Consider the following 24,527-nt stretch of genomic DNA (forward strand, 5'->3'; position numbering starts at 1 on the left):
ATCTTCCCATCAGAATCCGCGTTCCTTCTCTGTGGGGTCCTGACACCCCATGCCCCCTGCTTCCAGGGGTGTTCGTTCTGTTCTTCAGCAGGATGGGGTGTGTCCCCGTCCCCTTTGAGCCCTGTCTCCACCAGGACCGTTTGTCAGAACGATGCTTTCGACAGTAGTATCCGCCGCGGTTGACTCAGATGCCTTGTGGCTTTGTGATTATAGCTGTTGGCGCAGAGACCACTGGGCTTCCTGTGAAAACGAACCGCCTGTGATTCTGCTCCCTTTGGTAGCACAACATCTCAGAAGCTGCGCCCAGACCTGTGTTCTGTTCCCTTGTGTCCAGTTCATTCTCGAGCCCACTCGAGATGAGAAAGCCCTTGGCGAAGCCATCCGTGACTTCCACGCTGGCACATCCAGTGGCCAGTTCCTAGGTTTTGTCTGAGAAGCCCGACAGCTTTCCTCACCTGCTTCTCGCCTGGATTGTTTCACCTGATGGTCACCCGTGAGCCGGACCTGATTTTCCTTGTGCCTCATTGGTTGCTGCTCCTGAATCTTTTTAGCAGGTTCTCATGTTTCCTCGAACCTCCCCTGTTGGTGTGCCCAGGCTGGCGTCCTTGAATTTCTTCTGTGTTCAGGCTCACTCCCGAGATGAGCCCGGGCTCCTTTCTTACATGCCCTTCCTCTGACCTCTTCCCTCGGCTCAGAACTTGACCTCTTCAGCTGCCTTCATCTCTCCTTGAGTATCCAGGAGGTGCCTCGGTCTCAACATGACCACAAGAACGACTCCGGAACCCTCTCCATCTCCCCCTACCCTGGGGGGGGGGGGCATTACCATTTTCCCACCTAATCTTGCCCCAAACCTCAGAGTCTTTCTTAATTAGTCTGCTCTTCCCCTCGGTAGTGAGCCTTCACTCCACCAGCATGTTCCGTCGGCTCTGCCTTCAGACGTTTTCCAAATACCATCACTAGTCGTTTCCTCCATTTCTCATGCAATCACCTGTCTTCCGAGTAAGTAGAACACTCTTGCCTGGCCCACAGCTTCTCCTCTCTTTTAGTGCATCTCCACGCAGCAGGCACAATGTTGAAAATGTAAATATGATAACACTGCTTACTGGTTTAAAGTTTTCCAGAGTTTTCTCCGTGCAATTAAGACATATTGGGCCAAATTCAGTCTCTTGCAGGTGTCACTTATCAGGTCACTTGCTGACCTCCGCTCCATCCACTCTCCCTTTGCCTTCCCCATGGAGCTCTTTCCTGCCTCAGGGCCTTTGCACTTATAGTTCCTCCTTCCAAAATGCCCAAATCCCCAAGTTGATTTCACATGTTTTATGATGTTATTGAAAACATAAAACACTTGCAAATATTTCTTCTAAGAAACCTCTAATGTGATGTTTGGATAGTAATCCCAAAAGATTATTAAAAGAAAAAAAAAAGTTTGAAGAAAACATCTCCAAACACAGATCTAAAGAAGTAGGTTCAAAAACCATGAATGTATTTCTGTGATATGGGCAGGATGCATGGAAAAGTTGGTTGAGAACTCTGGAAAGTGAATAGTAGCACAAGGGTTGGAGAAGACTAGATTTGAGCATAGAATTTTACTTAAATTACTTTTACTTCTAATAAATTACAAAAATTACTACTTAGGGGCGCCTGGGTGGCTCAGCTGGTTAAGCCTCCACCTCTTGATTTCAGCTCAGGTCATGAGCTCACAGGTCCTGAGTTCAAGCCCCATGTCTGGCTCCACACTGTCAGTATGGGATTCTCTCTCTCTCCCTCTCTGCCCCTCCCCCTTCTCTTTCTCAAAATAAATAAATTTTGAAAGAAAGAAAGAAAGATAGAAAGAAAGAAAGAAAGAAGGAAAAGAAAGAAGGAAAAGAAAGAAGGAAAAAGAAAGAAAGATGACTACTTACAAGTAGAGTTTCTAATTTCTGTGTCCCAGCTTTCCTCTCTACTGTTAATGGCTATAAAAACAAAATCCTCCTCTTTGTGCTTTCCTTGGAAATACACATTTCTGGTCATTGATGGGTTAAAAAAGTAGGCCTGTGCCTCATCTTTTTTTTCCCCTTCTTTTCCTGTCTTGGCTGTAGATGTGAGCTCTGGAGGTGTAGCCCTATGGGAAGACCACAAGCTGGGTTAGAATGAGGTATGAAATGACCCCCAAATCTCAGCTGCTTTTAACAACAAAGGCTGATGTGATGTTTGCAATTCATGTCCATTGTGTGTTGGCTGTAGCTGTGCATCATGTTACCATAACTCTAGGACCCATCTGATGAATGAGGCGTTGTCTGGAACATGGATGGTCTCACGGCAGAACCAAAAGAGAAATCATGGTGACCAGGGTGCTGGATTAAAAGTTTTGCCTAGATGTCAATTCCACTCAAATTTCTTGGGGCAAAACAAGTCCTATGGCCAAAACCGACAGAACGGAGATAGAGAAGTATAACTCGTCCCAAAGGAGGGCCAGGGAAATTTGTCTTTCTTTCTTTCTTTCTTTCTTTCTTTCTTTCTTTCTTTCTTTCTTTCTTTCTTTTTCTTTCTTTCTTTCAAAGAGAGAGATTGAGAGAAAGAGAGGGAGAATCCCAAGCAGGCTCCACACTGAACATGGGCTCCATATGGGACTCGATCTCAGGACTGCAGGATCATGACCTGAGCTGAATTGAAGAGTCAGACATTCAACCACCTGAGCCACCCAGGCGTCCCTCCAGGGAATGTTTTTGAACACTAATACAGTTTAACACAGTCTAGGCTTCTGTTAAACTGTCTTCCGTTAATGCTCCTTTCTGCACACAAAACATAGCCAGCTTGATAGCCAGCTCTCAAGTCCCAGTGAACCAGAGCACCAGGCCTGACGGTCAGTGTTTTCATGGCATTATCTCATCAGTCGGAACGTGACCTCTCTTGTTCCAGAAACCCATGTATTAAAAAGATGTCTTCCCTACACACACCCAGTGTGTGAAGCTAGAACACAGACAAGGCAACTGCTAATAGGGAAACACACAGTAGGTGCTACTGAAATCTGAAATCACACAGGAGACGGACAGGAGTCTCCGAAGGGGGTCCTGCACCCCATGGTGAGTACGGCAGTGCCCTCAGAACTTTCTTCAAGGCTCATGGCTCCACCCTCTGGGGGCATCTTCCCTCTCTGCCATCCGCTTTGGCCACATTTGAAGAGTCCTTGCAAACCAAGCAGATTTCTTGGCCGACCTCTGACGGTACAAAAAGTGGGAGGACCCCAAGTGACCTTTGAACCTTTGATGAGTCACAGCCTCCTGTAGCCTCTTTTATTCAGATTGGTAGCTCTCTGGTATTACGCGACTCAGGAAGTTCATCACCTTCTTATCTGTTTGCTTACATGTATCAGTAGCCACACCCACCTCTCCTCTTGAGATTTCATTCTCAGTCTCTTTCTCCTCCTTCTACCCTTCTTACCTCTTGATTTTGGATACGTTGAGCCTATCAGGCTTCGGTAGGAAAGCCATCACTTTAATTTCATTTTCTTGAGCCATTTCGTTAACTAAAGTGTTTCACGGGACATTATCTCAGACCATTGAGAGACGGTTGTAACAGTGAGGTGGTCGCACCTTGATCTGCTATTTGCCCACGACTGAGCCTAAAAAGAGCTTTCTTGTTGAAATCATTTCTCGATTTTCCCTTTAACTGTCGGTGTTGGGAAGAAGTCGCTTCTTTCCATTCAGGAAGCCTAGAATTTTTAGTTTCTCTCAATTCCTTTCATTCCTGTTTGTAAACCGGCCAATTACTTTTGATTCTGTCTCCCCTCCCCCCACTTTTGGTAGCACTTTTTCAAACGTAGTCAGTAGCACATCACACGATGTACATTTATTTTGCCAAAAACTTCACCAAAACTAGTAAGGTCGATAGGGGAATTAGCTGTAAGTTATCGTAGGGAAAGCATTGTGCAAATTAGGGACACCTGTCCTTTCAAACCGTAATAACAGTCTCTTTCTGTCCCCGTCCCATCCCTGGAGCCAATGGCAAAAATTGTGTAGTCTTGGCTTTGTTTTGCTTTCAGTGTGTGGTAACACCCTCTGCTGTGCACTAATTTCTGCATTGATCGGGAGTGTGGTTAAGCCGCGGTGGGCCAAGTTGAAACCTCCATCTGGGGTGTTTTATTTCCTTTTCACGTTGCACATGTAGCACGTGTAGACTGCCAGCAGCCTCTGGCCCCATTATCTTCATGCCAGGCTGATGGGCAGCTCCCCGTGGGAAATACTGCCAGTCTCACGGCAGAGGAAGGAGAGAGTATGCGGGAAAACTTGACAGCTAGAAATTACATGTTATTTCTGCCTCGACTGCATTGATCAAGGCAAGTCCCATGAACCGGATGGACAGCGTGTGGCAGAGGGGTACAACCCTTCCTCCAAGAAAGGCAGCAGATATCTGTGCGCACATAAGTAGAACGGAAAAATCGACAAAGCCCGTTTCCTTCTGGCTTCATGGAACTAGTCTACCGGTTTGGGGCCGCCTAGAAGCTGGAAAAAACAAAATTCTGTTTGTTTAAGCCGTTCCTTACAGTTCAAGAATTGAGCAGTGTCTAATCCGGTACTAAATTCACCTTTACGGAGTTTTATTTGCCCCCCCCCCCAACTTTTGCCCACATTTCTGTTTTCTTAATTTGGGTACTTTCTTTTTCCTTAAAAAAGCTTTTTAATGTTTATTTCTTTTTGACCACGGGCAGACTTCCTGTTTGCTTCCGCTAAATAGCAAGGCCACTTGTATGTACATTTTATGACCTTGGTCTTCTTGTACTATGTAAATAGCATATATGCGAATCGAAAACTAAAGGATGTAGAGCCTGTGGTTATTAATTTTATTGGGAAGTATTTTGGGGTTTTTTGTTTGGTTGTTTTGTTGTGACCATCTAGAATATGGGCCAAGAGAGAAAAGCTTTTTGTCTGAGCAGATGAACAGATTTATTTTTTCGAGTTTGGCCCCCAGAGCAGCTGTGGCCTACTGTGCAGGTCCTGGCTCTGTGCGACAGCAATTAGGAGAAGACACTCTTTAGTGGGACCTGAAGTTTTATGTCGGTAAACAATAATTGAGAGTTACAGGCATACTCAATTGAGCTGATGAATATAATCAGAAAGAAACTACGTTGCAGCCCTCTTATTGCTGGCGTCCTTCCTTTTCCATCTGGCTGCTCACCTGGCCGACCGAGTAATGGTGGGGATTTGGATGGACGGAGGAAAGGAGCTTAGTTTCTGGCGGGACGGGTGTTAGAGCTTGCTTCTATTTCTTCTTTGTAGAATGGCCTGGGAAGTAAACCTACTTGAGTTAATGTTCGGTTCTGAGCAACTTGAGGGAAAGGGCAGGAAGGTAACAACGGCCCGGGGGCACCTCCTCGGGTCCTTCCGGGCAAGGCTTGGAGAGAGAGAGCCTGGAGGTGATGTCAGGAATGTCCTGGGGCTTCTCCACACTTCCTCAGGGGGGCCAGCTGTGCCCTGTGTTTTAGCAAAAATATCCCCTTTGGCCTGCTCCCGGGAAATGGACTTGGCCTTTACTGAATATTAGGCCTTTGTCAGCTGGCACTGAAGTGTCCTCAGATGGCCCTAGAGGGACGTTGTTGGAAGAAAAGCATTTGCTTGCTGGATGTGGGTGCCCACCACAGGCTCCAGGGCCACCTCTGCAGCGCCACAACACCTGAACTTGGCTCCCTCCAGGGCACAGCCATCTGCAACTCCCAGCCCACCCTGCTAGTAAGGTCTGGGTCTCTGCCCTTGGTGCCTGTTCAGCCGGAGGGCGGGGGGGTGGTGGGGGGGGAGCAGCAGCTGCCCCTAACCTCTGTTCTTCCTGTCACTTAGAGTTTTCTTACTTCCGTCCAGCCACCTCCTCCTGTCTGCAGTTCTTTGAGTTCACGATTCTTCCTACTAAGCTTTCCTCACTCAGTTCGCTGTGTGGTTTGTCTCTCCTGATTGATGACTGATAGAACCATAGACTTGGCTTTGTGCCTATTACTGAATATGGAGCCATTTGGATCATAGTTTGGCCTGACATGCTCATTATTTAATGTTCTCCCAGAGGTGACGTCTAACCTTTAATGTAGGAAATACATTGATCAATACTGATCACTTTTGAGCTTGTTCTTTATTAGGTTTGACCATACTCGTATATTTTCTACTTAAATAAAAATGAAACATATTTTTTTTGTGTAATTTATCTGTGATTCAACTTTCTCTCCATATTTTCCAGAACTTTTCTGCCTTTTTGAGGAGGGGAAAAAAAAACACCCATAGCTAGTACACACACACACACACACACACACACACACACACACACACATACACTCCTGGAAACAGTACGATATTTCATCATCAAACATGATATTGGACTTTAGGTTGAGATATATTTGGCTAATGTTAAGAATACTGTTAGTCTTGTTTTACTAAGCACTGTTTTCTTCAGGTAAAATAAGTAATAAGTAGGTACATATGCCCTTTGAGCAAATTTTGAATTTAACACTGTTTTGGGTCTTGGGATTTTTTTTTTTAGCACAAATGTTATTTAATATGAAAGCAAAATCTATGTTAAAATGTATGTTTTCTTAAATTTATGTTTTTAAAATTTAATAGTAACTAGTTAATAAAGTAACATGAAAAGTGAATGAGAGGGTTGGGAAGGGAATATTTGATCATGGTGCTATTGGACTATAATTTTTGCGGTCTACTCCTATTTGAAATTTCCATGTAAATTATGTGCATTATACATATATATCCAGTCTGTTTTGTGGAAAAAACAGACTAATTACCATCAAGTCAATATTAAAGTGCTTTGTATTGAAAACTACAGCTCCCCTTCCTTGAGCAGTGGGCTTTAGGACATTGGATTGGAAGGCAGTGGAATAAATAATGTATTTGTGTGTGACTTAAGATGTAAAATGACTTGTGAAGAGAGGAAGGCTATTCTGAGGAACTGTAGCACTGATGTGAAAAAGATGAACACATATTTTCAGAAATAATTTGTTAAAGTAAAACCACCCCCAAATGTATGAATATCTTTCCACCAAATGTTAGTTCTTTTTTGTTTAAGTTTTCATTTAAATTCTAGTTAATGTACCTGGAAGATTGGTTTCGGGTGTCCAATTTAGTGATTCAACACTTACATACATACAGCACCCAGTCCCCACAAATGCTGTCCTTAATCCCCATCACCTGTCTCCCCTGTGCCCCTCCCACCGCCCCTCTGGTGCCCATCAGTTTGTTCTCTGGAGTGTAGTTCTTGGTTCTCCTTTCTCTTTGTGTCCCTATGCTCTTTCGTTTTGTTGCTGAAATTCCACACATGAGTGAGATCATACAGTATTTGTCTTTCTCTGATATATTTCTCTCTAGCCCCATCCGCATTGTTGCAAACGGCAAGATTTCATTCTTTTTTATGGTTGAGTAGTATTCCATTGTATATATATGCCACATCTTCTTTAAGTTTGTTTATTTTGAGAGAGAGAGAAAGCATGAGTTGGGGAGGGGGGAAAGAGAGGGAGAAAGAGAGCATCCCAAGCAGGCTCCCCACTGTCAGTGCAGAACCTGACTCGGGGCTCAAACTCACACACCGTGAGATCGTGACCTGAGCCGAAGTCAGGCACTTCATTGATTGAGCCACCCGGGCACCCCTATGTTGCATCTTCTTTATCCATTCATGAGTTGATGGACACTTGGGCCATTTCCATAATTTGGCTGTTGTAGGTAATGGTGCTGTAAACGTCAGGGTACATGTATCCCTTCGAATTAGTATTTTGTATTTTTTGGGTAAATACCTAGTAGTGCCATTGCTGGATCGTAGGGTAGTTCTACTTTTAACTCTTGTACTCTCAGTGGGAATGCAGACTGGTGCAAAAATGGTATGGAGTTTCCTCAAATGTTAGTTCTAAGAGAAGAATTGGGAAGTCTTTGCACCTGCCCATCTTACATATCAGTCCTGCCTCTACTACTCTGCTCCCTAGTCACTCCCCTCTCAAGTGAGATTATGTCAGAGAAACTACTGTCATGTGAGTTTAAGTAAGGCCAATTTCAAATTTTTAATAAAATGGATTCTTTTTGAAAGCACAAAAGATGAAATCTCATTAAGGAAAAGTATCAGTTATGTGGCGTATATTACATGAATGTGATTTTACATCCACGTGAGCCGTAGGACCAAGCGTGACCACGCTACACAGTACCTCTGATTTCATTACACCTCCTGACCACTTGTGGGGTCTTGCTTTGTCTATGCTTTGGCTTCTCTTCAAATCACTAATCTTTTATGTTTATTTTCTCGATGGGAAGAAAGTACATTTTACCTACACAAATCTAAGGCCATTTAAATACAAGCTTGTCTCCAAGATGTGAAAATTGATGACCAATATATCGAAATTACAAGACAAAGTTGTTACATTCTAATATTTACCCAGAGCAAATCAGTCATATAACTCGTTTGACCGCTGTCTCAAGAGCCACGGGCCAGAACGAAATTCATTTTTATGGAGAAGAATGATGAATAAAACGGGAATAAGGACCAGGTCTAGGTTCTCAATAGTATTGGTGATGAATTGAAAGGAAATCTTTTGGTTTGGTGTTATAAATCCCCTATTATACATTTCCCCAGGTTAGCATATACTGTTTCTTGGAAGGACACTCCTGACTAGAAGATACTTGGAGAAATTACACGGCTTGGAAGTGAGAGGACATTGCCGTGTCCTTGGGGTCCTCTGCCATCGGGCACTTGAGCTGAAACTCATGCCTGAAAACCTCAGGCTGAAAGTTTACGTGCCTCCTTCCGTTGCCGCTAATCCCATCACCATGTAAGCCCAGCTCCTTACATTGTTGAAAGAAATGCCCTAAAATAAGGTCTGCCCGCCCAGCCATGACTAGCTACATATTTATTTTTCTTTCTCAAGCACTACATTGTTGTCATGGTGGCAGAACACCTGGACTTCACTCCGTTACCCTAGGATAGCTCCACAGATGCCCCGACAGTGCTGCCCAAGACCCTGCTGGGTCAGCTGCTCTGCCCGCCTATAGGAGATGGTAAGTGGCTCACCTCCTACGCGCATCCTCTGTAGCCATGGGCATCAGGACTCCCTCTTTGGTGATGTTCTCAGTGAACTGCTTGGGGAGACCCTTGTCCTTCACATCAAAGATTGTTTTTAGAGGACTGTGAATTTATCAATAAAAATGGTGATAAATGAAAATATCTCCTTTTATGGGCAGTCTCTTGCTGGGAATCAGTCAGCTGCTATGTTCTGACGCTTTGTGACTGAAACAGGCATCATTGTCTATTACGACCTGATTGCCAAAGGAGTGCCACCATCTTGGAAGCTGGCCACCATACCAGGTAAGCAGTGAAGTCATGGGAAAGGATGATACTGTCTTAGAGTTGACCATGGTTAAATGCTGTGGCTAGTGGTTTTGTCTAATAGTCCACAACAAGACATATGGTGGTGACAAGGACTGTTTCTTGCAGGCTTTTGATACTAATGATGATAAAACTATCAGTTCACTATTGAACATATGATGCTGGGCTTTTTTGTTGTTGTTGTTATTGTTCACGCAACAATTTTTGGAATGTATCCCATTGTCCTCAGTTTACTAAGGATTTTTAACTTTACAGTACCTACAGCGAGCATCTTCAAACGTGTTTTTTAGTAACCATTGTTACGAATATGGTACTGTAGCAGGGTTGACTGTCTAATTTGGCGAATCCCCTTTATGGACGGACCAGTATGGAATCATCCTTGTGTTCTGGGAAGGAACCCTAGGAGGCAGTCCTCAAGGTCTCCAGCAGAAGATACGCCGCTTAAAGATCATCAGAAACCAAAGTGTTTTCAAAACAACTAAGTTTCCAAAATAAGGGCTGTGATTAATTATGTCTTCCTTGTTTATAGTGGCTCTGAATCACACAGTTCCTTGATAAGACACGATGCATCTTTTTGCTGAATTTATTATTTACAATTTGGGACACACAAGCTGTGGCAAACCATTACAAGTGATGTCATAAACGTCTGAGTTCTCCAAGTTGATTACGATTAATTCCACTTATTATTAGGGTTGCAAAATAAGCTTGTGAGCCCTCACCTCTGTCTTAAAGTCAAACACGCGATTTTTATTTCCAGGCAAGTCTTTTAGCACTTCCGAAGCCATCTTGTGCAATAGCACTGTTTCTAGAAAGCTTCTGAGGACTCGTTAACTGGAAGGAGTGTGGGAGAAAGTTTTTCAAGTAAAGGAAGATCTCTAAGGAGAAAAACTAATAAATGCCCCCTTGGGGCCCGTGCGTTTTGGTCTTTAAGAGGTTTCAGCTGCACGATCAGAGTATTGTGAGCACCAAGTCAGTCCTCTCTGAAAAGAGGCCATATCATCTGTTTTGGCTACTTAGATGATTGATACTCCATCAGTCTGAGATACAAGGATCTGGAGCCTGGGAGAAAGCCTTCAAGTTAGGGAAGTCTATAATGGGAATAACGGGTAGGTTTTGTTTCCTCTCTGTCTTCTCTAGTACAGGGAAAAGAAGTTCTTCCCATAATCCCTCTTCCCCTCAGGAAACATGTTAGGATTTGAAGACAAAGAACAAGGGAGTGTTAAAAGGTTTTTTTTTTTTTTTTTTTTTTTTTTGCTTCTCCCTGTCCTCTGTGCATGTATACTCAGGGGCCTCTCTCAGATGTATGGTTTTGTCAACATGAAAAGTAAAAACAGCCAGTAATTTTACCAGAAAAATGGGTTTATTTGGGAATAGCAGAGGATTTGCAATTTGGGACACACAAGCTGTGGCAAACCATAGGCAAGTCCAGAGATCAAAGGAGAGGAGTATTACTGTGTAGAGAAAAGGAGGAAGTCGGGAGGGGCTGCTTTAGAGGAAAGCCCAATGGAGGAAAGTGAGGGTTCAGGGGGGTGACAGTTTCTCATTGGCTGAGTTGTGGCATTTTCTTATTGGCTGAGCTTGTTGCTGGGCAAGAAGAAAGTCTGCCTTCCTCCCGCCAGAATAGTAAAGTAGGTTTCTTCCGCTCCTTTCTGGTCTCTTGACTCCATTTTTAAATGAGGTTTCCTTTACTCAGTTTCCTGGTTTAGAGACAGAGATGTGCTGGTAAATGTTTAATGACTGACTCTGAGAGAAAAATAAGCACACATATATGTACGTACGTATATATGTACAAATGGTGAATGAAACATGATACTGCTTGAAGGTTGATGTAAAAATTTGTGTTAAATATTTCTTTATATAGTTGTAGAAATAAATTTTAAGTTAAAATGCTGCTTGGAAATTCAGGTTAGACCTAAAACTTCAAATGAATTGCTATTTCTTGCAAAATAGCAATTTTTAGAATTTTTATAAAGTTATAGCCATTGTTATAATTTTATTGCCAACAGCAGTGTCACAAAATCAAACTACAAGTAACTGCTTAACTGCTTGGTTGCTATCCATTTCCATGACAAGAAGTCACACACACCACTGACCAATGAGTTTAGAGCTGGCCTAAATGTTGGTTATTTTCTTTTATTTCTTTTTTTAAAATTTCACCGAATCAGACAAATGGGTGTCGGAATATTGCTCAGATGGCAATGACGTGAGCGACTACCTTGCGCAATCAGATACTGGAAGAATATTTGTTAAATACTTTGGGTTATTTACCCGTGTCTACGGATACGTGGCTGATGCAGTGGCTACAGATGTATCCCACTTTTACATTTAATCCACATTTTCTACACGATGTTCTAGATGATCAACAAAACCTTAAATTTGAAGAGTCAACAAAACAATAAGTAAAGTCCTGATTTACAGCACTCGTTGATTTCCACGGTGCAAAAATCCTACCGGGCTGATTTCTAGCTACCGGCCCATCTCTGAAATCAGAGTTGGGACGTTATGCGCAGCATCATGCCGTTAAATGGCCCTCTGTCATTCACATGCGGTTGGTGAAAATAGCCTCAGGAGCACAGACGATAGTCAATGTTGGCAAATAATCGGGAAGTGGTGAGGATCTCCATCTGTTGTAAATTTAATTTACTTAATTGCAACTTTATGTAATTTAATTTTTTAATAATGGTGCTGCTGAACAACAAGCTTGGAGAATCTCCAAAAATGTAACGATTGGGCCTCCCGGGTAGCACAACACAGGCTCTGCGGTGACAAGTTGTAGGGATTAGGCCGCAAAGGTGACCCCTCCGTGCCTTGGGTGGGGCTCCTCTGTCTCCCTCACTGGACCTTGGCCTTTTCTCTGCATGGCATTTAGTGACTCCCTCATCCAGCCCCTGCTCTCATAGTCTTGTCCTTGGAGAAGTCAACCCAGTAGCTCTCATAGACTTCTGTACATACGTCTGCTGCAGCAAAAGCTTTTTTAAGACCTAACGATTACGTGAAATTATGTGCTTCGTTTATCTGTTCACTCCCCTATCCATAAGTTCCTTAAAAGGTGGTCTGGTTTGCCACTGATTTCCCAGGGCCAGGCGCAGTGTCTGTCACATGGGCATGCTCAGTAACCCTTGTTTGATGAGTGGGTGGATGACATTTTAAGTCCTTAACTATACTGACGTTCCGAGGCTACACCGTGTACTTCCTGGTGTATGTTTCCTTAATAATGCACTTGGTTCATTTTTATATGATTCTGTTTTGGGACTTCTGCATGTACTCTAGTATTTGAGCGTGGTTTCGAGTTTTCCTGTGCTACGTTTGTCTCGTTTTGATCAGAGTAATGCTAGCTCATAGCATGCCATAGAAGTTACTGTATTTTTCTATGGTTTATAAAATCTGGGTTTGTTTGTTGGTTTAAGTTTCTGGCGGAAATAGAAGGCATCTGACTAAGAATGTATCATCAGAGAATTATATTCAGAACTCACAATTAGCTTTATTCATTTCAGTTTAATTTCAGAATTTGCTTATTTGCCCTCAGATTTCTTGAACCATTAACATGGCTCACATTTCCCCCCTTTTTACACATGGGCAGCACTCAGTACCCAGTTTCTCTCTTTCTTTCTTTCTTTCTTTCTTTCTTTCTTTCTTTCTTTCTTTCTTTTTCTTCCTTCCTTCCTTTTTCTAACTTCTTTCTTTCTTCTTCTTCACTTCACAATGTATCAAGGAGTTTTTCCTCTATCATTATGAGAAGGCTGGATCCAAACCAGATGAGAGTTCATCCATCTGGTGCACAGCAAGCCAATAAAAGCAGACACTGAGCTATGGCAGTGAAGAAAGATGGGCTATTTATTGACATGGTGCCATCCAGGAGAACTGGAGCTAATGCTCAAAAGTCCTGAACTGCCCGATGGCTTATACAAGCAGCTGGGTTTAAAGGGTGAAAATTCTGGGTAAGGGGTAAGGGGGTTTGGATCATGCGGACTGATTAGGGATTAGGGTCAGCTGAGATATTTCCTTTCTCCATCGTCTTATCCATTCTGGTGTCTCCCTTTCTGGTGTTGGTGTGACTGCAGTGAGATAGTCGTTCTGCTTCGGGGGTCCTTGCAATCTAGGGGCCTGGAGAGAAACATTTCCAGCAGATTGCAGGAGTGACGCCATACCTAGAGTCCAAGGGCAGACGTTCTACATCCTGTGACTGTTACCAGGCTGCAAACTATTATTGTTTTTTTCTTACAAACGTGGCACGTTAGATTTGTTATCTCCGGCAGAACGGCATCCCCCCAGACTTTTTGGGGAGGCAGCTTTTATGTTTTCCCTGAGGCACTTTTACAGGATTTTTTTAACAGTTACTAAGGGCTACGAGACTCTGGTCAGAGGCAGCTAAGAGCCATATGTGTATAAATTGTGGAGTCGGTGGGGGCTTGTATCCCAGTTTCAAGATGATTCTCATTCATTTTTGTGGTTTTCCAGGTGCTCTAGTGTGAGTCTGTCCTGGAGATTATTCACCGTTTCCCCTATGATGGACATTCACATTATTTCCAATATTTGATATCATATAATTATAATAATATAAAATCCTAATAATTATAATTTCCAATGTTTCATGTGATAATATTTCACATTATAGCATATATAATTATAATAACTATATGAACAACTTTGTACATTTTTGCTATCTCATATACGTGGAATTGTATTTTCAGGGTACATTCTTAGAAGTGAGAATTCCTGGGCCCAAGGTTAAGGCAGATGTTACTTTGTGAGATTTTACTCAATGTCCCCACCATAGGTGTTCTATTGCTTTACCCTGCCACCAGCAAGGTGTACATGTGCCCGTGTGCCTGTGTTTCCCCAACATCGTCACCTACGTGTGTTGTACGATTTTTGACCACGTGAGAGGCAAGGAATGGCTTTTCCTGTATAATTTTTTTTTTTTACCTCTATAGTTTTAATTTGCCCTCTATTTTGATTGTAAATGAAATTATGTTCCTATTTAAGGGCCATTTGCCCTGTTTCCCCCCCTGTGAACTTTCATCTAGTTAAACAGGAAAAGCTGAATTTGTCAGGATGTTAACGTCACTCCATCCACAAGTCTGGGATGCCTTCTTATTTATTCAGAGCTACTTTTGAGTCTTTTAGGAGTGTTTCAGTTTTTTTCCCGTGTGGGTTTTGCATGCAGACAGATCATTTTATTGTGTTTTGCTTTACTGCACTTCACAGGCACACATCTTTACAAACTGAAGGTTTGTGGCGACCCTGCGCGGAGCAAATCTGTCAGCGCCATTTTCCTAAAGCAGCATTTGCTCACTTTGTGCCTCTGTGTCACGTTTCGGTAATTTTGCAATACTTCAAACATTTTCTGTATTATTATATTTATTATGGTAATTGCGATCATTGATTATAATTCCCTGGAAGCTCAGATGATGGTTAGCCTTTGCTAAAAGAAATAAGCTTTTAAATTAAGGTACATCCATTGTTTTTTAGACATAATGCCATTGCATGCTTAATAGACTACAGTATGGTGTGAGCATAGCGTTTATATGCACTGGGGAACCAAAACATTCATTTGACTCGCTTTATTGTGATACTGGCTTTATCCCACTGGTGTGGAACCAGACACACAAAACGTCTCCGAGGTATGCCTATATATTTCTTATGAAATTTCCTCCTAAGTATTTTATATGCGCTATTTTGTGTCTTTTAAAAATTTGGTCTTGGGGTGCCTGGGTGGCTCAGCCGCTTGGGCGTCCAACTTCGGCTCAGATGATGATCGCACAGTTCATGGCTTTCTGCTGTCAGCACAGAGCCTGCTTTGGATCCTCTGTCCCCCTCTCTCTCTGCCCCTGCCCTGCTCTCTCTCTCTCAAAAGTAAATAAAATTTTTTTTTTAAAATTTGGTCTTTTTCTTTTTTGTTATCTTCTAAATGGTAATAGTTATAAATATTGCTATTGATTTTTGTGTTCATTTCGTATCCTGCCGCTGCACTAAATTATCTTGCTGTTCACTGGCTCTCTTGAGTTTTCTCCAAGAAAGTTCTGTTACTCTGTTGTCTGCAGAAAGTAAAACTGTGCCCTTATTCTTTCTGATTCCTGGACTTCTATTGATTTTGTGTTCATTTCGTATCCTGCCGCTGCACTAAATTATCTTGCTGTTCACTGGCTCTCTTGAGTTTTCTCCAAGAAAGTTCTGTTACTCTGTTGTCTACAGAAAGTAAAACTGTGCCCTTATTCTTTCTGATTCCTGGACTTCGGTTTTATCCGTTTCTGGTGCTCTTCTGGAGAGCGTTTATATAGCACTTCCGTATGTTAGTCAGTGTTCCAAGTACTTTACGTACACTTATGCTGTTAATTCTTGCAATAGACCTGCCATTATTATCCTTGCTTCACAGAGAGATTAAGCAACCTACTTATAAGGAGTTGGTGTCAGGATTCCAGCCTTGAGCGTAGCTGTTGGGTTCTCCTCATACCCTCCATCTTTTAGAAAATAAAAGTTTCCCTTAAATTTTCTGTATTTTCCTTCCTCTTGGTTCAGCCACCTCAGCATTCTAATCTTAGCTTGGAGTCGAAGCAAAAGCAGATTTTCTTTTATTTTTTTCTTAATACCAGCGCTCTCTTAAGGAATGTCACACACGGCTTCAGACTCTGCGTGAACACTTTCTGCTTCAACTGTCTTTACCTTAAAGCTTTTGAATGCAGGGGTAAGTCTGGGGTGAGTAGGAGAATGGCACTACTCTTTTGCCACCGATTGTCCCAGCATTTTTCTTTTATCTTTTTTTTTTAAGTTTATTTATTTATTTTGAAAGAGAGAGAGTGTGTGAACACGAGCAGGGGAGGGGCAGGGAGAGAGAGAGAGAGAGAGAGAGAGAGAAAGAAAATCCCGAGTCCCGAGTCAGCACAGAACCAGACGCAGGGTTCCAACTCCCAAACCATGAGATCGTGACCTGAGTGGAAATCCAGAATCGGAAGCTTAACCAACTGAGCCACCCAGGTGCCCCTGTCTCAGCATTTTTCAAATTGCAGTGTTCTGCTGTGCCTTGAAATCAATTTAGTGGGTACCTAGAGCATATTTGTAATGAGAAGGGTTAGAACAGGATTAAAATCTATTCAGACAGTCTTAAGTTTCGAGTAAAACCCATTCTCCTAGATTAATTTACAGGAAATATTTATTATTAATAATTATTTATATAATTATATAATAATTAATTTACAAGCGAACATATTAAGTGGACTGATTTATTGAAATGTGTATTGTTCTTGGGAATCAAGCTCTTTCTCTGAAATTGGGTGCACGGCTCTGAGAAAGAGCCTTTGGTGTTTGGTTTGTTGTTGTCTCCTTTTCCCAGAAATGCATATTCCTCGCTGGGCTTTACTGGCTGGAGACTTAGCTACACCTGCCTCTGCAGTGGTGGTCCTTGGTGTTCTTGGACGGTGGACAGGGCTGCACGGTGGCTGCCAGGTCAGGCAGGACGGTGTTGGCCTCGCAGCTGTCACGCCGTGGGCCAGCTCCATCCTCCTTCCGGTCAGCCTCGCCTACCTGCTTCCCACCTTCAAAAACAGAGAAAACAAAAATAAGGGCACTTAAGGCTCAACGGAGGGAAGGATCCTCAGGCAACTTTGGGTGCGGAAATGGGGCGCGCTTGGTGCTCTGATTGGCTAAGGTCGGGTAGGCGTCTATCCAACCAGAGAGTCGAACGGGCAGCCCTGCGTTTACGTGTATATTCTGTTGTTATCGTTTGTCCAATCAGACCTGGTTGTCTCAGTCCTCATTTGAATACGCGGACTGTAAATACCCGCCTTCCACTGAGTCCCCAAAAGTGATGGGGCTCTCTTAGCAACTTGCATTCCTGTGGTTGATTCTCTGCGAGGTTTTTGAGTCTCTAGGGAAGACGGTGAGGAATGCGAGGGCCGCCACCGTCAACATCACAACAGGAGTTTTGTTTGTTGGGCCCGACCCCAAAGCAACTTTGCCCTAAAGGTCAGCGAGGGTAGTGGGCGCCGAGTCTCCTGGGGAATGGGGCAGTGGCAGGAGGCGGGAGCCTCTCTGCTCCCCGAGGGTCGTGTTAGGCAGTTTCACTAGAAGCGAAGGCTTTCTACAGACCTGGAAGTTCTTCCATCAGATGGATGTTTCCTGTGTGATGACCACCGAAGACACCAGCTGGAAATAAGCACCGATTTATACGCCATAATTTTATTTTGAGATATATACATGAAATCATATCATCTGTAATCTTTTAGGATTGGCTTTATTTTGGCTGTGCATAATTCCACAGAGGTGTACCCAGATTTTTGCATGTATAGGTCGCTTTTTCCTTTTTGTTGCTCGGTAGCGTTCCGTGGTAGGGATAAACAACAGCCCGTTTAATATTCACCTATTAAAGGACCTTTTAGGTCTTTGTGTAAATGTAAGTTTTCATTTCTCTGGGGTGAATGCTTGGTAGTGTAGTGTGGGATCATATGGTAAACATACATTTCGCTTTTTAAGAAACTGCCAAGATATTTTCCAGTGACTATACCATTTTATTTTCTCACTGGCAGCATATGAGACAGGGAATTTCTCCACATTTATGCCAGCATTCAGTGTTGTCACTATTTTTTATTTTAGTTGCCTAATAGGTATATATTGGTATCTTATCATAATCTGAATTTGCAGTTTCCTAATGGTCATTAATGCTAAAGGTTATTAATTTCCATGACTTTTGCCCATTTTTAATGGGATAATTTGGATTTTTTACTATTGAGCTTGGAAAAGTTCATATCCTCTAATTTTTTTTCTTTTTTAAATAGACTCCACACCTAATGAGGAGCTTGAATTCACTACCCTGAGATCAAGAGTCACATGCTCTATGGACTGAGCCAGCTAGAGCTCCAGAAAGTCTTAATATATTCTAAATACAAACTTTTTGTCATGTATATAGTTTGCAGATATTTTCTTTATGTGCATAGCTTCTCTTTTTAAACTTCTTTGCAGGACTTTCCACAAAACAAATGTCGTTACTTTTGATGAGATCTACCAATTTTTTTCTCTTCTGGATGATTTTGGTTTCATGTGTAAGAACTTTTTGCATAGTTCCAGATCCCAAAGATTTTTCTCTTTTTTCTAAAAGGTTTACAGTTTTACATTTTACCTTTAAATCTACCATCATCAGTTTCAAGTGAATTTTTGCAGAAGGTGTGAGGCTTAGGCTGAGTTTCATATGTTTGCCTGTTGGTCTTTGTTGAAAAGAGTATACTTCCTCCCTTAAATTTCTTTTTCATCATTGTCAAAAACTACCCGTGTTAGGGTAGTTGGCCCTACCTGTGTAGGACTATTTGTGGGTTCTGTTTTATCTATCCCTTCCTATTACTATACAGTCTTGATCACTGTATTATATAATAAGTCTTGAAATTGGGGAGAGCGATTCCTCCCGCTTTATTCTTTCTTTTCAAAATTGTTTGATATTCTGGTTCAGTTATTGGTTTTAGGAATTTTGTTTTCTTTTTTTCTTTTTTTTTTTTTTTTGTAAATTCTTTGTGATTTTCCACATAGACAATCACATCGTCTTTAAATAGAGGGAGTTTTATTTGTTCCTTTCAAATCCATAAGCCTTTAATCTCTTTTTCTTGCTTCATTGTACTATGAAGGACTTCAGGGGTTGAATTTATAATTTTTTTTAAATGTTTATTTATTTTTGAGAGAGAGAGAGAGCATGAGCAGGGGAGGGACAGAGAAAGAGGGAGACACAGAATCCGAAGCAGGCTCCAGGCTCCGAGCTGTCAGCACAGGGCCCGACGCGGGGCTTGAACCCATGAACTGTGAGATCATAACTGAGTAGAAGTCGCATGCTTAACCAACTGAGCCACCCAGGTGCCCCAGGGGTTGAATTTAATGGTGATCATGAACATCTTTGCCTTGTTCCTGATCTTACTGGGAAGCACGGAGTCTCTCTTCATTAGGATGACATTACCTGTAGAATATTTGTAGATGTCCTTTTTCAGACTCAGGAAGTTCTCTGCTATTCCTAGTCTGTTGAGAGTTTTTAATCAGGAAAGGATAGTGACTTGTCAGATGTTTTCTCTGCATTCATTACTATGATCATAGTTTTCTTCTTTATACTCTTAACATGGTAGATGACCTGAATTTTGAATATTGAACCTGTCTTGCATTCCTGATCTATATACATTGTTGGACTTGATTTGCTATTATTGTTTCTGTGTTCATAAGGGATATTGGTCTGTAGTTTTATTTTGTACTGTTTTTGTATTGTTTTAGTATTGGGCTAATTTTGGAATCATAAATGGAGTTGGAAAGTATTTTTTCTTTCATTTTCTGGAAGAGATTGTGTAAAATCAGTGCTATTTCTTCTTTAAACATTTGGTAGAATTCTTTAGTGAAACCATCTGGGTCTACAGATTTTATTTGGTGAAGGTTTTTCATTACTATTTCAGTTTCTTTAAAAGATATAAAAATATTCAATTTTTCTAATTTATCTTGGATGAATTCTTCTGGCTTTGTGATTGCTTGTAATATTACCTTATCATTTTAATGGTCTGTTACATCCCCTGTTTTAATTCTGAGATTCACTAATTTGTGTTTTCAAATTGTGCCTTCTCTCGTTTATCATCAGTCTTGATAGAACTTCTCAACTGTATTGATTTTTAAAAAAAGTATTTTTTTAACGTTTATTTTTTTTGAGAAACAGAGACCGAGCATGAGTGGGGAGGAGCAGAGAGACAGAGGGAGACACAGAATCTGAAGCAGGCTCCAGGCTCTGAGCTGTCAACTCGGAGCCCGACTCGGGGCTCAAACTCACGAACCACGAGGTCGGAGCCACCCAGGTGTCCCTATATTGTCCCTTTTTAAAGACATTTTGTTTCAGTAGTTTTGCTGTTGTTTTTCTGTTTTTAATCTCATCGAGTTAGCTTCTTATCTTTCTTTTTGCACTGAACTTATTTTGCTTTTTCCGTATCTTAATGTAGAAGTTTGTAGTAATGGTTTGAGAACTTTCTCCTCTTCTTTTTTTAAAAATTAAAAAAGAAATTTTAGAGAGCGTGCACACACATGCGTGAGCAAATGGGGGATGGGGCAGAGGGAGAGAAAGAATCTCGAGCAGGCTCCACACTCACCTCAGAGCCAACACGGGGCTCCATCCAACGACCCTGGGATCACGACCTGAGCCGAAATAGAGAGTCTGGCCCAGGCACCCTGAACTTTCTCCCTTTCTGATATAAACATTTTGTGCTGGATTTCCGTTTCTTTTAACGGCATCCTACAAATTTTTTTAAATTAAACTTTGAGATAACTGTAGGTTCACATGCAGTTGTAAAAAATATTACAGATACCACGTACAGTTTACTCAGTGTTCCCAAAAGGTACGTCTTGCAAAACAGTATAATGTCACAACCACGATGTTGACATTGATATAGTCAAATATAAAATACTTCCATCACAGCAAGGATCTCTCATGTTTCCTTTTTTAGCACAGACACTTCTCTGCCACCCACACTCCCTCTCAACTCTTGGGCCACTAATATAGTCTCAGTTTCTTTAACTATGTCATTGCAAGAATGTTTCTATAAATTGAATTATACAGGAGGGTAATCTTTTGCAATTGATTTTTTAAAAACAGACTTTATTTTTAAACGCAGTTTCGGGTCGACAGAAAGATTGGGCAGAAAGTGCATATATCTCGTATACCCCCTCTGCCTCTACATTAGTGTGGTGCATTTGTTACAATTAATGAACCGCTATTGATATATTATCATTAACTAACGTCCATAATTCACATTGGGGTTCACTCTCTGTCGTGCAGGTTTGTGTGTCTATGGGTTTTGACAAACGCGTGAGGTCACATGTCCGCTGTAGAGTATTACGCAGAATGGTTTCCTTGTCCTAAAACTTGCCCGTGTCCGGTCTGTTCGTCCCTGCCCCCTCCCACCGCCAAAGCCTGACAACCACGGCTCTTTTTACTGTTTTTATAGTTTTGCCTTTTCCAGGATGTTCTTAGACTCCTGCAGTCTGTTCCCTGTTCAGACTGGCTCCTTTCACTCAGCAATATGCTTTTAGGATTCCTACTGCCTTTTCATGGCTTGATAGCTCATTTCTTGTTTTATCACTGAATCATACTTCCCTGTACGGATGTACCATAGATTATTGCTCCAGCCACCTATTGAATTGAATTGTGAATAAAACTGCTATCAACATTTGGGAGATAGATGTAGATCTTGCTGGATCCAACAGAAAGCTCACATTTACTTTTGTAAGCAACGGTGTCTTTCAAAGTGGCTGTGCAGTTTTTCTCTACAGCCGGCGATTAATGGGAATTTCTGTCATTCCAACCCCTGGCCACAATTGATGGTGTCGGTGTTTTGGATTTTGGTCATTCCAGTAGGTATATAGTGGTATCTCATTACGGTTTTAATTTGAAATTCCCTAATGACATAGGATACTGACAAGTGATAGTTCATGTGTTTATTTGCCATCTGTATATCCTTTTTGGTGAAAAGTCCCGTCATGTTTTTCATCCACGTTCTATTTGGATTGTTCGGTAATTTTTAGGGTAGAGTTTCGGAAGTTCTTTATATATCCTAGATGCTAGCACCTTGCCATGTGTGTGTTTTACAGCTATTTTCTTTGCCTCGATAGCTTGTCTTTTCATCCCCTTAAGAGAGGGTATTAGTTTCTTGTGGCTGTCATAGCAAATTATGACTTCTTTAGTTCTAAATTATTCTTCTTTAGTTCTGGCAGGAAGAAGTCAAAATCAAGTGTTGGCAGAATTGGTTCCTTTATGCTCAGAGAAAGAATTTGTCCCGTGCTTCCCTCCTGGTTTCTGGTGGCTTCCAGGAATCTTCGGCGTTTCTTGGTGTGAAACCATATTGTTTTCATCTCTGCCTTTATCTTTCACATAATCTTCTCTTCTCTGTGTCTTCTCTTTGGTCTCTTATAAGGACACTTGTTATTGAACTTAGAGACCTTTCTGGGGCCCTTAAGATGATAGGAGATCCTAGATTGCCCAGAAAGAACACACGTACCAACCTAGAATCCAAGCAGAACGTGAATGGCTGGGATTCAGGAGAATCAGAAGAAAGATGTTAGGAATGAAATGACTTGACTCTTATTTAATTTATATATTAATGTTCATATTAATTTATATATTAATGTTCATATGTATATATAAATATATATGTATATATATATTTAATTTATATATTTAATCTGTGATAAAGGGAGAGGAGATTCATTTGGGGATTCCCAAATTTTGCTGCCAGATTTTAAAGGGAAACTGTCAGTGGTCCAACAATATTGTTATTTTCCAGGGAATGCAACAAGTTTGTTCTTATTTTCAGCATCGTGTTATTTGGGGGTCATTGTTACATGATGGTCATATATTATTGCTTGATTAATACACTGTGTAAGAACATCCAGTAGTTTAAGATGGGAAGAAAATTATATGCCACTTTTATTTCTACTAAGTAGAAAGTTAAATGTGGTCCAGTTCTGGTAAATATCAGGATTTCAGAGGACTCGTGGGGCAAGGGAAGAAACTATAAGTGACAGTCCGGCTAATGTCACTGCCCTCATATGGATTCTAGCAGCACAGGATAGGATTGGGTTGATTACCCCATAGAATAGAGTCACAATGTTCTGTTGATCCAAAAATAGCCTCAGACGGCCAGCCATACCCCATGTTGGCATTAAGTTTTCTTAATTGCCTTATACTATTGGAAGAAAGAGGAAAATTCCATCCCTTAGCTAACATTCATGTTGTTTTTTCTGCCTCTTCTCCCTTATTTGCCAGTTATCTCTCAGTGATACCCTTGATGAAAAACAAGGCCATTTCAGGGGCTCTTGGGTGGCTCAGTTGGTTAAGTGTCTCTGACTTTTGATTTTGGCTTAGGTCATGATCTCGAGGTTTGTGCTCATAGCACAGAGCCTGCTTGGGATTCACTCTCCCTCTCTCTCTGCCCCCACCCCCTTCAAAATAAATACGCTCCTGGGTGGCTCAGTCGGTTAAGTGTCCGACTTCAGGTCAGGTCACGATCTCGCAGTCCGTGAGTTCAAGCCCCACGTCGGGCTCTGTGCTGACAGCTCAGAGCCTGGAGCCTGCTTCGGATTCTGTGTGTCCCTCTCTCTCTGCCCCTCTCCTGCTCTCTCTCTCTCTTTCTCTCAAAAATGAACAAACGTTAAAAAAATTAAAATAAAAACATAAATAAATGCACATTAAAGTAAAAAAGGCCATTTCATTTCACCCAAAAGAGTACTGTGATGAGGGGCCAGGATTAAAGACCAAACGCATTTAATTGACCATGGTGCTGGAGATAGGATTTGTGCTGTACCACATGAATTTGCCAGACAAAAATGTGCTTGCAAGTGAAAGAAACCCATCACTGAAATAGATTAAGTACAGAGAGGGAGGCGTTAAGGGTCTTCTGCTGTGGTTACCCTCAGAACGGAAATCAAGGCTGCTGGGACTGACACAGAAACATAGACATCCTCTATTCTCTTTCAGCAGCCACACATTTTTTTTTTCTGGTGTCACCTTCATTTTGTTAAATTTCTCTAAGAGCAAGAGAGACTCGGCCACCGGCATCTCTGGATCAAGTTTCTAAAGTCTTCAGACTGCCCTGCAGCCCTCCGGATGCGTCCCTTCACTCTCCAGGCTGGAAGTCTCAGGGAACATTCTTAGTGGCTCAGCTCAGGCAGCATTGCCACTCATTGCGGCTCAGAGAGTGCGCTTCCTTTACTGGCGAAATCTGCAGGCCGTGGCTGCTTTGGCCGTTCTTCATCATCCCAGTGTTCTGCACAGCAGGTTGTGAACCCTTCATGAAGTAGGAGATGCCAGGAAACAGTAGAACAAAACAGAATGATGGAGAAGAGCAATCTCAGAATCCTTCCACAATGGCGTGCTGTTTCTGAAATCTTTCCTTGTAGTTACTGCTATGCATGTATATTTCCCAGTGTGACCTCGGTCATAATATAAAATGTATTTCTTTTTTTCACTAAAACAATATTTTTAATGTTTATTTTTGAAAGAGAGAAAGACACACAGAGTATGAGCCAGGGAGGGGCAGAGAGAGAGGGAGACACAGAATCCGAAGCAGGCTCCAGGCTCGGAGCTGTCAGCACAGGGCCCGATGTGGGCCTCGAACCCACGCACTGTGAGATCGTGACCTGAGCTGAAGTCGGACACTTAACCGACTGAGCCACCCAGGCGACCCTGAAATGTATTT

The 24,527-nt window shown here is 42.0% G+C and overlaps 1 long non-coding RNA gene across 1 annotated transcript in view; it reads left to right on the forward strand.

The window, feature by feature from the left end:
- Nucleotides 1-9,383, forward strand: part of LOC144616343 (uncharacterized) — a 48,084-nt gene extending 38,701 nt beyond the window's left edge. The window contains exons 2-4 of the long non-coding RNA XR_013555478.2: nucleotides 8,584-8,779; nucleotides 8,876-9,005; nucleotides 9,189-9,383. This is a non-coding gene — a long non-coding RNA (uncharacterized LOC144616343). The remainder of the gene's footprint in view (nucleotides 1-8,583; nucleotides 8,780-8,875; nucleotides 9,006-9,188) is intronic.
- The last annotated feature ends 15,144 nt before the right edge of the window (nucleotides 9,384-24,527 follow it).

This window comes from Panthera onca, chromosome B2, assembly GCF_046562875.1.
Source record: "Panthera onca isolate mPanOnc1 chromosome B2, mPanOnc1 haplotype 2, whole genome shotgun sequence".
In the NCBI taxonomy this organism is placed as follows: Eukaryota; Metazoa; Chordata; class Mammalia; order Carnivora; family Felidae; genus Panthera; species Panthera onca.